The 12,498-nt window shown below is 39.8% G+C and overlaps 1 long non-coding RNA gene across 1 annotated transcript in view; it reads left to right on the forward strand.

Annotated features, from left to right (window-relative positions):
• LOC308185353 overlaps positions 1–12,498 on the forward strand; it is a 40,463-nt gene that overhangs the window by 20,993 nt on the left and 6,972 nt on the right. Inside the window, exon 2 of the long non-coding RNA XR_013943320.1 lies at positions 8,215–8,308. This is a non-coding gene — a long non-coding RNA (uncharacterized lncRNA). The remainder of the gene's footprint in view (positions 1–8,214; positions 8,309–12,498) is intronic.

The following is a 12,498-nucleotide window of genomic DNA, read 5'->3' on the forward strand; positions in this document are numbered from 1 at the left end:
TGCTTTCTTTAGTAATCTGGACTTTTGTTTTATAAGTGAGTTGTCACTGTAGTAGAATACAGTGGACTGTTCACTGAGTGAACAACCTAGGAGGATGTTGAGAAAAGCATCTGCCACAACAGGGTCCTGTTCTTCAGCTCCCTTCTTATGTATATAGTTGCAGAGTAAACACAATTGCTTTCATTGCAGGGGTTCTGAAAAACAGGTGCAATTGATCCCATTGCTTGGACACAGCTCTGCATTCTTGGATGCTGAGGAGGAAGGAGACTGCTGGATCCAACAAGTAGCAAAGTCTCTCTGGCAAAGGAAGGTCTGGACTGTTTATTCCAAGATCCAAGGAACATCTTTATTGAGCAGCCACTGTGTAATGCAAAAAGCTTACTGACAATGACAAAGCAGTGACAGAATAATGTTGATAATTGAGCTTTGGTACATTTTATTTGATTGGCTTGAAAGTGGTGAGAACACACATGGCTAAATACAGTTTTGGCTGTTCCAATTAATCCACAGAGCTCAGAAGGATTAGAGATGAATTTCTGATGTTCACAGAGAAGTCCTTTTTAAGCTCTCATCTCCCCTTACTTCTGTTAATCACAAAGATTGTACAATGCTTATTTCAAAATTACTTTTAACAGCCAGTTCAATTCTGACAGCATGCTGTTATCCTTTTCTAATGCATTATCCTTTTGTGTTTTATGGGTCACAGACTAAAGTATATGAAAACTTTCTCTCATGCTGACAGCACAGGACAGCCATACGCAAATTCCTGTATCAATCTAAATTAGGCTATCAGACCACAAAGTTTCTGTTTTGCTTTGTTATAGCTGCTCAGCACCCTGACATAATTCGGAAACCATCCCAATCATTCTCTTTACTTGATTCTCCCATAATTGCGATAGAAGAGGATTGAGATGAGGAAAACACAGTTCCCATTGCAACAACATGCCATAGTCTTGTCTTTGGGTAGGTGCAACACTAGTCTCAGATGCAAGAGATTTGGATTTCCTGCTGTTTTTCTCTGGATCTGGAGGTTTTAGAGATCTCACTGAGTCTTTTTTGTGCCTTGGTTTCCCAGCCATGCATGTAGGATACAAATATTGCCTCTCTTGTTGGCAGGGTGCTAAGTGGAAAGAGCTCCAGCTGCAATACTGACAGCTAAGTTAGGAAAACCCATTATAAAATATCTTATTTGTAACATGTGGCTCCAAATAGGTCTGAAAGCCTTTCAGCACCTTTTTTTTTAATAGCAATATGGATACACAGCATATTCACAAAAGACTGCAAGTCAGTACCAGCAGAGATGAAGAGGTTGTTGCCACGTTTCTACAGATGAAGAAAGGTCATGGATTTTGTTTTCCTTTTTTTTTTTTCTTTTTAAAATTTTGAATTGAGTTTTTAGTTTGAGTAAATCACTAGTCAGAGGAACTATGACCAGTTCCCCCAGATCCACATGAGAGGTCTACCCATGCTAGGTTTAGCATCCTCCCTGAGCTGTGTGATACGCTTCCAGAGAAATGTAATTTTAGGGCTAATATTAAGTTCTTTTATCACAAAGCTGTTGTTATATCAAATAGAGTATCAGCATGTGTCAAAAGGCGAATCGTGATAACAGCAACACTGAAAAAGCCCCATAATTCTATTTTTAGAGGGAGTAAAATCTCTTCAAAACGATTCCACAGGACACAAAATGTAGAGAACTGAGTCATACTATAATGATTAGAAAGAGATTGCTGCCTCTGATGTAAGTTTTGAAGCAACTGGAACTGCCATGATCACGGCTGTTCATTTAATATCAGTTTGTAACAACAGGCTTTTGTACAAGTTTATCCAGTGATTCAAACTCTTGACTGCTGCAGGTAGAAGCCATTAGCCATCCCAGTCGTGATTCTGTCATTTTGAGCCACGCCTGCTCAAATCCAGGAGAGGTTCTGGGTAAGTCCTGTCAGAAGTCACTCAGAAAATTTATGTCTGGGCCCTTCCTGAGACTGCCACAGGGCCCAGGACCCCACACCAGCCCTGGGGCTATCAGACCCTGCCCCAGCGAGGCTGCAGCAGGGACAGGATCCAGCTCCCCACAGCCCTGCCCGGCCTGGCATGGTCCAGCCCAGCTGGGCCCACCGATGGGCCCTTATCCAGGCCAGGCCTCCTCGTCCGAGCCTTGTCCCAGGGAGGTGCCAGTGCTCTGGGCTGGGGCTGCCCAGTGCCCCTGGGTGCCCTGCTCCTGGATGGCGTGGTGAAACGTGTCGCAGGGGAACCGCTGCTGCTCCTGGTGCCCTGGTCCCCAGGGAGCTGCTGACCCATATAGAGCCCTGGCAATGTAGGCCCAGGGTCAGCTTTATGAACAAAGGCTCTGTGTTAAAAACAGTTTTTGTCCAGGCTCTTCCATTTCAAAGTTAATGAACATTTGCAGAAATTTGTCATCACCACTGAGCTGCTGAAACTATAAAAATGGAAAAAAGAAGTAGTGTCTGTAAACCTTATTTCGAACTGTCTAGGGAAATTTCGATCTGACTGTTTTTCAGTATCTTAGTAAGTGTGCTTGTTCAGGATAGATCATGCAAATACTGCATATGTTTGGATAAATCTCATTTCTCAACTATGAAGCATGTAAACAGAAGTGTGTACTTCATCATTAAGATGTGCATGCTCACGCACATGTGGTGATGGCAGAATGGAGCGTAGAGTCGCTACTGCAGAACGATGTGATAGGAATTGCTTTTTGCCCAACCAAAACCAACAATAAAAAGTATTCCTCAATAAAAATCTTTGACAGTAAGGCAGAGGCACATTAAGAAAGGAAAATCTCCCACAGAACAGTGGTGATTATATAGACAGCAGCCTCTTATTAGAATATTAATCTTTATAAGGGCTAAACCCTGTTTGGAATAACTTCTCCCTTCCCTGCAGGTTTATATCTCCTTGGAGAGAAGGAAAAGGTTTTCACAGGGCACATTTCAGTAACTCAACAGTTTCTAACTTTATGTATTAACCTTTCCACGAATCAAAGAAGTGTGCAATAGTTTAACACAAAGCTTTGCATGGGCATAGTATTCTCTGGAAGTTCATACTGAAATGGGTCTGTTAATGAAGTGACAAGCATCCATGTAGTAAAATAGCTAATAACAAGCTGAGATCCAATGATGTGCAATTTCAACTGGATGAAAAACACTGTGGAGATGTGTAGTAGATGTCTGAGTGAGAAAAGCAACCACAAATGTTATAATCAAGAATATAATTAAGCAAAGCCTAAACATGCAAGATATATGAAGTCACTTGGTTTGTTCAGCCAGAGCAGAGCAGGCTGAACAGCCTGCAGCTCCCTCACGAGGGGAGCGGAGGGGCAGGCGCTGAGCTCTGCTCTCTGGGGACCAGCAATAAGACCAGAAGGAATGGCAGGGAGCTGTGACAAGGGAGGTTCAGGTTGGATGCTGGGAGAAGGTTCTTCACCGAGATGGTGGTTGGTCACTGGAACAGGCTCCCCAAGGCAGTGGTCATGGCACTGACCCTGAGAGAGTTCAAGAAGTGTTTGGACAACACTCTAAGACACATGGTCTGATTTTTGGGTGATCCTGTGTGGAGCCAGGACTTGGACTCAATGGTCCTTGTGGATTCCTTTTAACTGAGGAAATTCTATGATACCTGTGTAAACAGAGAGCATTTGCTACACTGCACTATGTTTTTCCACATAGGTTGATCGCACAACATAGGAAAAAATGCCTATTTGCATTTCACGGTTTTAGTGTGGAGTCACAGTCATGCTTTGTATTATTTACTCATTGTGTACTTGGCATGAACATGTTACTTTGGAAAGGGAAATACCTAACAGAGCTTGCACATTACACATATGCTGCCCTACTATTTTGAGAGCACAGCATTGTGCCATTTCCCCATGGTGGATTCTTTCTGTTATAGAGGAAACACCTACATGTTGCCAGTCTTCATCACCCCCTTAATCTTTGGGGATGGTTCCAGGAAGGAAATAGTAACTTTTCTATTCCTCATATTAGTAAGAGTTTCTTATTATTTTCCTATCATACTGTGTTTCAGGGAACAAGGAATCGATTCCTCACTGATTAAAAAAATAAATAAGGCCACTAACTAAATTCCAATAGTTCTAAGGAATCAGACTCTGTTATGTCTCCAAAAGACTATTTTGAAGAACATCAACTACAAGGTTAGCCAAGGATGGAAGAAGATCTGTAGGAAAAGCGACCAAAAAAATCAAGCATGCAGGGCTATTCAGGTATGAAAGGGAAGCTGACATTAAATTGCCTATGGGAAGGAGCTGTCATGTTTAAATAGGGATGTGGAGACACAACCTGACTTTGAGGCAGCTGGGACAAGGATGGACAGCCTGCCTCATGAACAAAAAGAAAATTGTAAGAAAATTTACAAGAATCTCATCAGAAAATCTGTGGGCAAAGGTGTAAACCCATTTTTCTATTAATCTTCTGTGTATAACTACAGTCTTTATCCAGACATGGTTTTTGACTAGCAAGCTAGTGCATGACACCAGGAGCCATTGATATGTATGGCCACACACATTCATAGGAGACAAAGACTAGGAGAAAATATTGAAGTGCATGTGAGATAAGCTACTTAATGGACTATGATGGTGGAAAACAAAACCAAGCATAATATTTTGGATCCAAATAAGTCCTCCTTCGGAGACCAGCAAGGTTTGTTTGCCTTTCAATTTGAGTGTATGAACACTAGTTATGGACCATAGGTAGAAAATAGTGTAAATGCATTTCCTCCTTTTTTGTCATTAATTACTGAGAGACTGAAGTAACAACCACGCAAGGGTAAATACATCCCTGCAGGTTCGAAAGAATGATCATGTACCTCCTTATACCGTAATAACAGCTTGGTAGACCACAAAAGAGCAGATAGGAACATCATAAACATCTTAATAATGAAGCAGGAATAGGCCAATGGGCCTTAACAATAGCTGTATTTTTTTCAGCACCCTCAAGGCAGGGATCTCAAAAGTACTGTAACCTTATTCTACCCTTCTGAGCTATGCTTTAATATCTTGAGTAAGTAAGCAGAGAAATAGAAGCACCAACTATTATAACTGAGTTAATAAGCAAAATCAATAACAGATCTAGAAAACGAACCTGGGGTTTATGTCTTCCAAACTTGTTTTCTTAAAACACCCTTGAAAATGGAATTGTTTGCTCAGCACTTTTTTCAAAAAACGAAGCAAAAAGCAATCTAAATGAACATCTCATGTAAAGTCCTGATAGGTATTTTGTACAGAAATCGCCTGTTCCAGCTTTCTGTCCATGACTAATGTAGATGTGCACTGACAGCCTGTCAAATGAGGTAGGAAGAGTAATGTGTCTCAAAACCAACCTCACTACATTGGGGCTAAAGAAATTTCAATAGCAAAGAGAAGCTTATGTTTTTTCCTGCCCTATTATTTTTTCTGTGTGCTGGGTTGAAAGTTCAGAATCTGTTTTAAGTTTTTTTCTATACCTATTACTGGCTTTTTTTTTTTTTTTTCCCCACAATGCAAACCATGCAAAACCTCAGTCCTTCCAAAACACCAGTAAATATGTTGTCATGTGGAAACCTGCCCATGTCCACTGAACACTATATTAATATAGTGCTTGACACTGTTGCAGGTTAAGACATTCCGAATAGTTTTGATTAATGCTCCTTGACTGGTTGAAAACACAAAGAGAATCGCTATATATTTGGATGATCAAATTCCCTCATATAATATAAATCAAAATATAATAAAGTTATTATTTGTCATAAGAAAAGAAATGATGAGCACAAAAGATTACTTGCCTACTTAATGTCCCAAATCCCTTGATATCTAGCAAATTGCAGAAGATTCCAGGCTTTCACCAAAATACAAGTCAGATTAAAATGTAAAATCTTACAGTTTACTGGATATAAGAATTCATAATCCATTTCTAATCATTTGAGATTAATTTCAGTTATATATTTCCTATTAATCTGCTGAAGCATAAAGCTGTAATCTAGAGAGAAAAAAATATACTTTGAATTCACATTATTAAGTTATCTTGACTGTACTCACTGATCTTGGTTTTATTTCTGAAACTCCAGGAATTACATGCACAACACATAGTTCTAGATTAATTATTTCTAACACTCTTTTTGCCTGTAAGTTTCCTTTCAAAACCAACCTAGAAAAAATAGTTTCTTACCATGCAATTTACAAAATTCAATTGAGAACAGAAAACAAAAACAAAAAACGATCAACCAAAACTCTACTATATGATAAACTTTCCAACTTGTGTAACAAAGCATCTTACTAACTGCATTACTAACAAATCCTGTATCTTGTATAGATGGCCACCTTTTCCTGATTTTATAGGTTGGAAATAAATTCTAAAAAAATGTAAGGAAACAGACTTACTGTATCTGATTTTCTAGTACCGATGTGTTGCAAGGAGTTCAGATGTCAAAGGAAGTCAGCATCTATACAACAGGTTGCAGCATGTTGTATATGCAATATACTGGGGACACTGGCTACTCTTAAACAAAAAAAAATAACCACATTAGAACACACAGACCTCTATGGTACCATGGTTGCCTGCTTCCAGAACTTGCCCTACCTTATCTAAAACTACCTCTAATATTACTGTATTAATGCTGTGAATGTAGGATGTTGTATATCTTCTCTTCCATTGAAAATTGCAGGGGCAGTCAAACCACTTGCCTTCAAAATTGTATATTTCCTTGCAAAGTGGTAAAATAAATGATAAAATAAAGTTTTATATTCATGTGTTTTAAATGTAATGCTGTTCAAAATTCAAAAGAATCCGTTCAGACACGGTCTGCAATAACACACAGCAAGAAAAAGATGAACCAGTCTGGCCCAGAAAATAAAGTAAAGCAGAATTTGGTAATACATATTATGAAGAACTTAATGCTTATATTTAAAGATACCAAATAAACTATATCCTACCAATACCCAGTTGATGATGCACGCATAAAGGACAACTAACTAGCTACTATTCCTTTGCTTATCAAGCAAGAATTCAAAGGATGTGCTTGAATGCAGGGAGATTCTCAGAAAGGAAAACAGCCCTCTCTTTTTCAACGTATTCCTTAGAGCTCCTCTAGAGAACAGGAGAAAAATTATTAGAGCTATGAACTTCTTCCCTATTACACTCCCAGAACATGACCAATATTATAATCCTGTAGAGACCACCCCCTGGAGGCGTTGTAGCACAGTGCATTCATCTCCTCTGCTCCTGCCAATCCCTCTACTTTAGTATCATTATGGCAACAAAAGCATAATTTATGCTGGTTTTATACTCACAGATATACAAATAACAGCACAGAATCTACCCAAAGCACTAATCTTAATTTCTTGCCTTAAAAAAAAAAAAAAAATCAGGATGATAATATTGGATTTTCTGATCCAAACCATAGGATCCCTATGAAATAGTTTATCACTCTCAAACCTCTAGGAAAGATTATTAGTGATAATTGACCTTGCTGTAGTGAAAAGTGTGTGCCCTTGATTCAAGCTTGCAATGCTTAAGTGCTCAGAGCAGTCAACTATGTCACAGTAATGCTGGTATCATCGTGTTTTACTATTTGAAGATACTGTCTGCCACTAAACATCAGCAAGATATTCAGCCTGTCGCAGATGAGCAGTCAATGGCTGATGGCCTGTGATTCTCAAATTATAATAAATCTAAAGGAAAGAATTGCTCTGCTAAATGTTAGCTGAATTACAGTTCATTACAGTATGAGGGTTAAATATGGGGATGAATTTTGTGAAGGGACAAATACAAACATTAATAGACCCATTATGCTTACAGTTCACTCTTTTTTTGGAATATGAATAAAGGAAATTAGAAGGCAGGAATACCCCTTGTAACCTTAGGAGCGTTCAAATATTCAGAAAATAATGCAGGTTAAAACAATTTCAATCTAACCTGTCCAAAAAGGTTGGAATAAGATGGTATTCCCTATGCTATGTTTGAGAGCAGCTTATCTTTATCTGTACTAAGACTGGGTTTCTCTGAGCTGGAAGTAAATATGACTCATACATCCTCCTGCAGAGATTAAGTATTCTGGACTCAATTAATGTTCTTTCATAATGTTTTGAACTTTAAAAAAAATAGATCAACCCCCCAAATACATAAAAATACTCTTTTGAGAAATAGTATTTTATAGCTCACCCAGAATATGTGCTAACCTACTGGGTCTTTTTCATCGTAGCATCCTTTTTGCACCTGAACCCTGGAGTCCTACAGACCTGCACTTTTTCCATGGTGACAATTGTGTAGGGAAGGTGGTGACTGTCTTCTTGGAGGTAATCGTAAACTTCTCTGTCTTTCTCACTTTCTCTATGAAAGGTAATTTTCTTTGACTGTATACCAGGAAGAAGCTATAACCATCTCCTGTTCGTTCAGCCACATTAGCTTCTTCAGTGGAAGAGTGACAAACAGGCCCCTGTATCCTCTCCTGTCTTTCCCCTACCAAGACATCAGGCCAGATATAGATCTTGGCTTGGGTTTACCATCACACAAGATGGTATCAGGCTTCTTCTGGTACAGAAAGGCTGCCTCCCCCATTCTCCCCATCTTCTCTTAAAGTCTGCTTTGAGTTTTAATTTGCTTAGTTATAAGACTGAGATTCAAAGTGTTATAAACTTAGATGGAAAGCCAGAATATATTATACTGCATGTTCTGACTCTGATTATATTAACAGAAAGCTTCCTCTGCCAGGATTTATGTCACCTCACTTCAGACACTTCCACATTGGACATCTAACCTTATCCACTGTCTACCTGCTCTGGTCAGTTGGCAGAGACAGGCAGCACTCAATGGAGATTTACTCCATGCGATGGAGAAGCTGACCATGCAGGCATAACATACTGCGAGGGGATGCTTGTCTCCCAGTTTCTCCCTTGACTAACTGAGATTCAATGCCTAACTCCTGTATAATCAAACAGATGGATCCCACCTTAGGGAACACCAAGGGACTGGATCAGGTTCCTAAACATTCATACTTTTAGCTGCAGAAAAACTCTGTAGAAGAAGTTTGTAATTAAGTAAATAAATTCAAAAAACTCGAATACAGTAGTCCAAGTGTTGGAGAAAGGTAAATTTTTAGGTATAAGACAATTTTCTGTCACAGTATTGGCATATTTAGACCTCCTGGGCTGAAACATGCTTGGCTGTCTACCTATCACCTACACCTGATCATTTAGAATAAAAGTCAGTTATTCCTATGGAGAACAAACACATTTCCTGTTTTATACAAAAAATTCCCTATATAATACTGCACGTGGCAGTTCTAGTATCTCTGCAGCTGCAAGTTGAAACATGGCAGGAATGATTCACACACTGTGAGTTGTTCCCTGCAAAATCTTACCCAAATTTGGCCAAATTATGTGTGTTTAGGAACTTCAGTTCATATTGCTCATCAGAGCACCTGGCTGCTGCTAATCTCTGTTAATTCCATCTGCTGAAGATTGTGCTGTAGTGTAGTTCCTTCAAGTGCTGCATGAAACTCCCCACTGCAACTTGGAGACTGCAAAAGTGTTTGCTGTGTGCTCTCAGCAGTTCCCACCCTGTCAGCATGACAATGTTCACCTGCCTAATGACCCATGAGGAGATAAGAGAGAAGGGAAAGACTCTCACAAAAGGAGCCTGGGATTAAAAGTGAGGAAGGGCTGGGGAAGAGAAGGGAGAGGAAGACCTCGCTGATGAGTCCAGAAGTAGAGAGCGCAATACTCACTAGAGCAGACTCGGTATCTGGATGGAGCACTAGAATTCATATGGGTCAACCTTTGTAAGTTCTCAGGAGGTCATCAACCATCAACCAGGAAATGAAGACTAACACCTCCATTAGTGTCAACCATGAAGAAGGAGAGAAAGGCTCATGCCTGGAGATTACACGGGGTACACTATGTCTTTCTGTTACTACCCTGTATGGAGCTGACAGAGGAAAAGCCTCCCAAGGAATCCTGCTCCCTCCACAGTTGTCCCACGTACATTTCTGTTTGAAATAACAGGTCCAATCATGCATGTCAGCTCATGACTCAGTCCTGCAATCTTTTGTCATGTGGATTGTACCTGGAAAGTACACTGTATTTAGGAAATCATGCTAGACGCAGTAGGCTAAAATTCAAAATCTGATTTGAAGGTTTCTTGCTTTTTGCCAAACCAACCATTCAAACATCTTAAACGTGCCTTCACAAGAAGGTAAGAGTTAAAAAATAAAATAAATACGACATTATTTGCCTTCTGGTTTTCAGTTTCTACTATCCAGGTGTCAAATATCTCTCTATAAAAAGCCCTTATTTACAAAACTGAGAAAAAATTAAAGTTGTTAATTTCCCACCAGAGTCACGGGAATTAAGGAACAAAAAGACCTTAGTGAAAAGACAGAAGGATTAGCTGATGCTGAGCATAGACCTGGAAAGGATGGCAGTACAGCACAGGCCTTCTCATTGCTTGCCAGCTGCATTTATTCCTGTCCCATGAATTATGACAGAGATTGTGTGCACTAAATCCTGCTTGAAAACCAGAGAGCAAATATAGTAAAGCATAGAAAGTATGAAATTTCAGTGCTCATTTTCTTCTCTCTGGTTCCAAGAGCAATAAAATGAAAATGTTATTAATCCCCTCTATTCTTCATTATTTTTCATTGAAAGAAAAGGAAGGGGAAGGAAGGTTAAGAGATGAAATTGTTTTGTGCCTTATCTTAGAAATGGACCAATCTTCTAGCCCCCTTCTCATAACTCCAGCTGCCAGGTGAGTCTTCTTTTCAGCTACTACTTCCAATAAAGGATATTTCTGAAGCAACGTGCTACTCTGTGACACTTTCCAGGTTCTTCTTGTTAAAATGTACTACAAGAAAATAAAATACAGCTTTTGATATCCCTCTGCTTGCCTTGAACCCTGCAGTTAAGATGACAAAAATCCATAAAACGGAAGAAAGCTATGGCTTCCCTCCCCAACCCCACACTTTTTAACCCAAACTCATTGCCTACAACCATGATAGAGATCTTTTCCCCCCCTTCTCTTTTGTTTGTGACTGCAAATCCAGATCTGCCAAGCCAAATGGTTTATATTTTATGGAGTGAAAGAAACAAACTTTCCAAACAAAAATGCCGCTCTCCTGCTGTTTATAGCAGAGAGCCATGTATGTTACAAAAAAAGCCTTGGGCTTGCACAGTCAATGAGTGACAAAAAAAACATGGGAAATCATGAGTTAAAAATGTAGGCCTGGGTGTAAAAAGGCCCTGTCACCCTCCTTTATATGGTCTGATAAAGTGCTGATAATATTTCTGTAAATGTTAATGGTGCAAGTCCATCAAAGTTAACAGTATACTTAATATTACAAGCCCATGCTAATAAGATACACTCTGAGAGGCCCTTGATAACATTATGCACTGCTACCCTTAAGACATGAAGAGAAGGGCATCCATTAGTCATTTAATGTGTCTTTTAGGTGCCCAATGAACCTTTCACTGAAACAAAATGTTTAAAGCCCTGATCCATCATTGGGACTACTGGGATGAATGAAGAGTGTAGAACCCAGCCGTCAGAGAAAAAGAGTGCCAGAGTCCTGCTGGCTCGTCCCCATAAAATGTGCCTCTGGGTGCAGTCAAAGGGAAGTGATCTGCAGCTAATTCCTTGGGAGAGACGCTCACGGGCCCGCATACCCTAGGATCAAAATTGGGCTTGTTTTAACATAACCATATAGGATTGACTAGTTAAAAAGTACAAATACGAAGCAGTCTGCCTCATTCATTTTCCTTCTGCATTCAACCTTATATTTTTAATCCCCCCGTCAGCATAATATTTGAGAATGACTTCTTTCACTATTGTGGTACCCTGTTAATTCTCATAGGTATCAGAGAAGTTTAGGAGTTGAGAGGAAAGAAGCAGCATTAAAAAGACAAGGAAATACCGCTCTGCTGTAGTCTGAGTGTGGTGTTGCTTGCTTCAGAGGGGCTGCTGCACCTCCTAAACCATAGTCTTCTTCTCACTGATCCTGTGGGCACAGACTTGCTCTCAGGGTGCCCCAAGTGGGACAGTGGGCACCGTACCCTGGGCCCCGTGTCTGAGGGCAGCTGCTGACACTGAACAGGCATAATTTCACCTCAAATAATCTTGATCTTCAGGTTATACTTTGAGGATCCATGATGGGGGCTTTGTAATAGCCACAGCAGAATGAGTGCCCCCCTGGTCTTTTCTGCATAAGGAGTGCATAAAGATGCACCTGTAAACTGTTAATTCAGCTGGATAAGCCAAATACAAACAGATGGGAATAAAGTATTCTCGTATTTCTTTATTGCAATGCACCCTATGGGGATTATTCTACCACTTCAGTTGCAGACAGTTCTCTAGTTTAACGTTTTCCTTAACCTCAAAGTCATGTGTCAGCTAGTGAACTTAAAACTCATCATAATATACTTTTTTTTTTAAAAAAAAGCTTCACTGCACATACAACACAGAGTCCCTACTGAGGGGCTTTCATAACTGGGCA

Source organism: Anser brachyrhynchus, assembly GCF_964034855.1.
Source record: "Anser brachyrhynchus genome assembly, chromosome: 1".
Lineage (NCBI taxonomy): Eukaryota > Metazoa > Chordata > Aves > Anseriformes > Anatidae > Anser > Anser brachyrhynchus.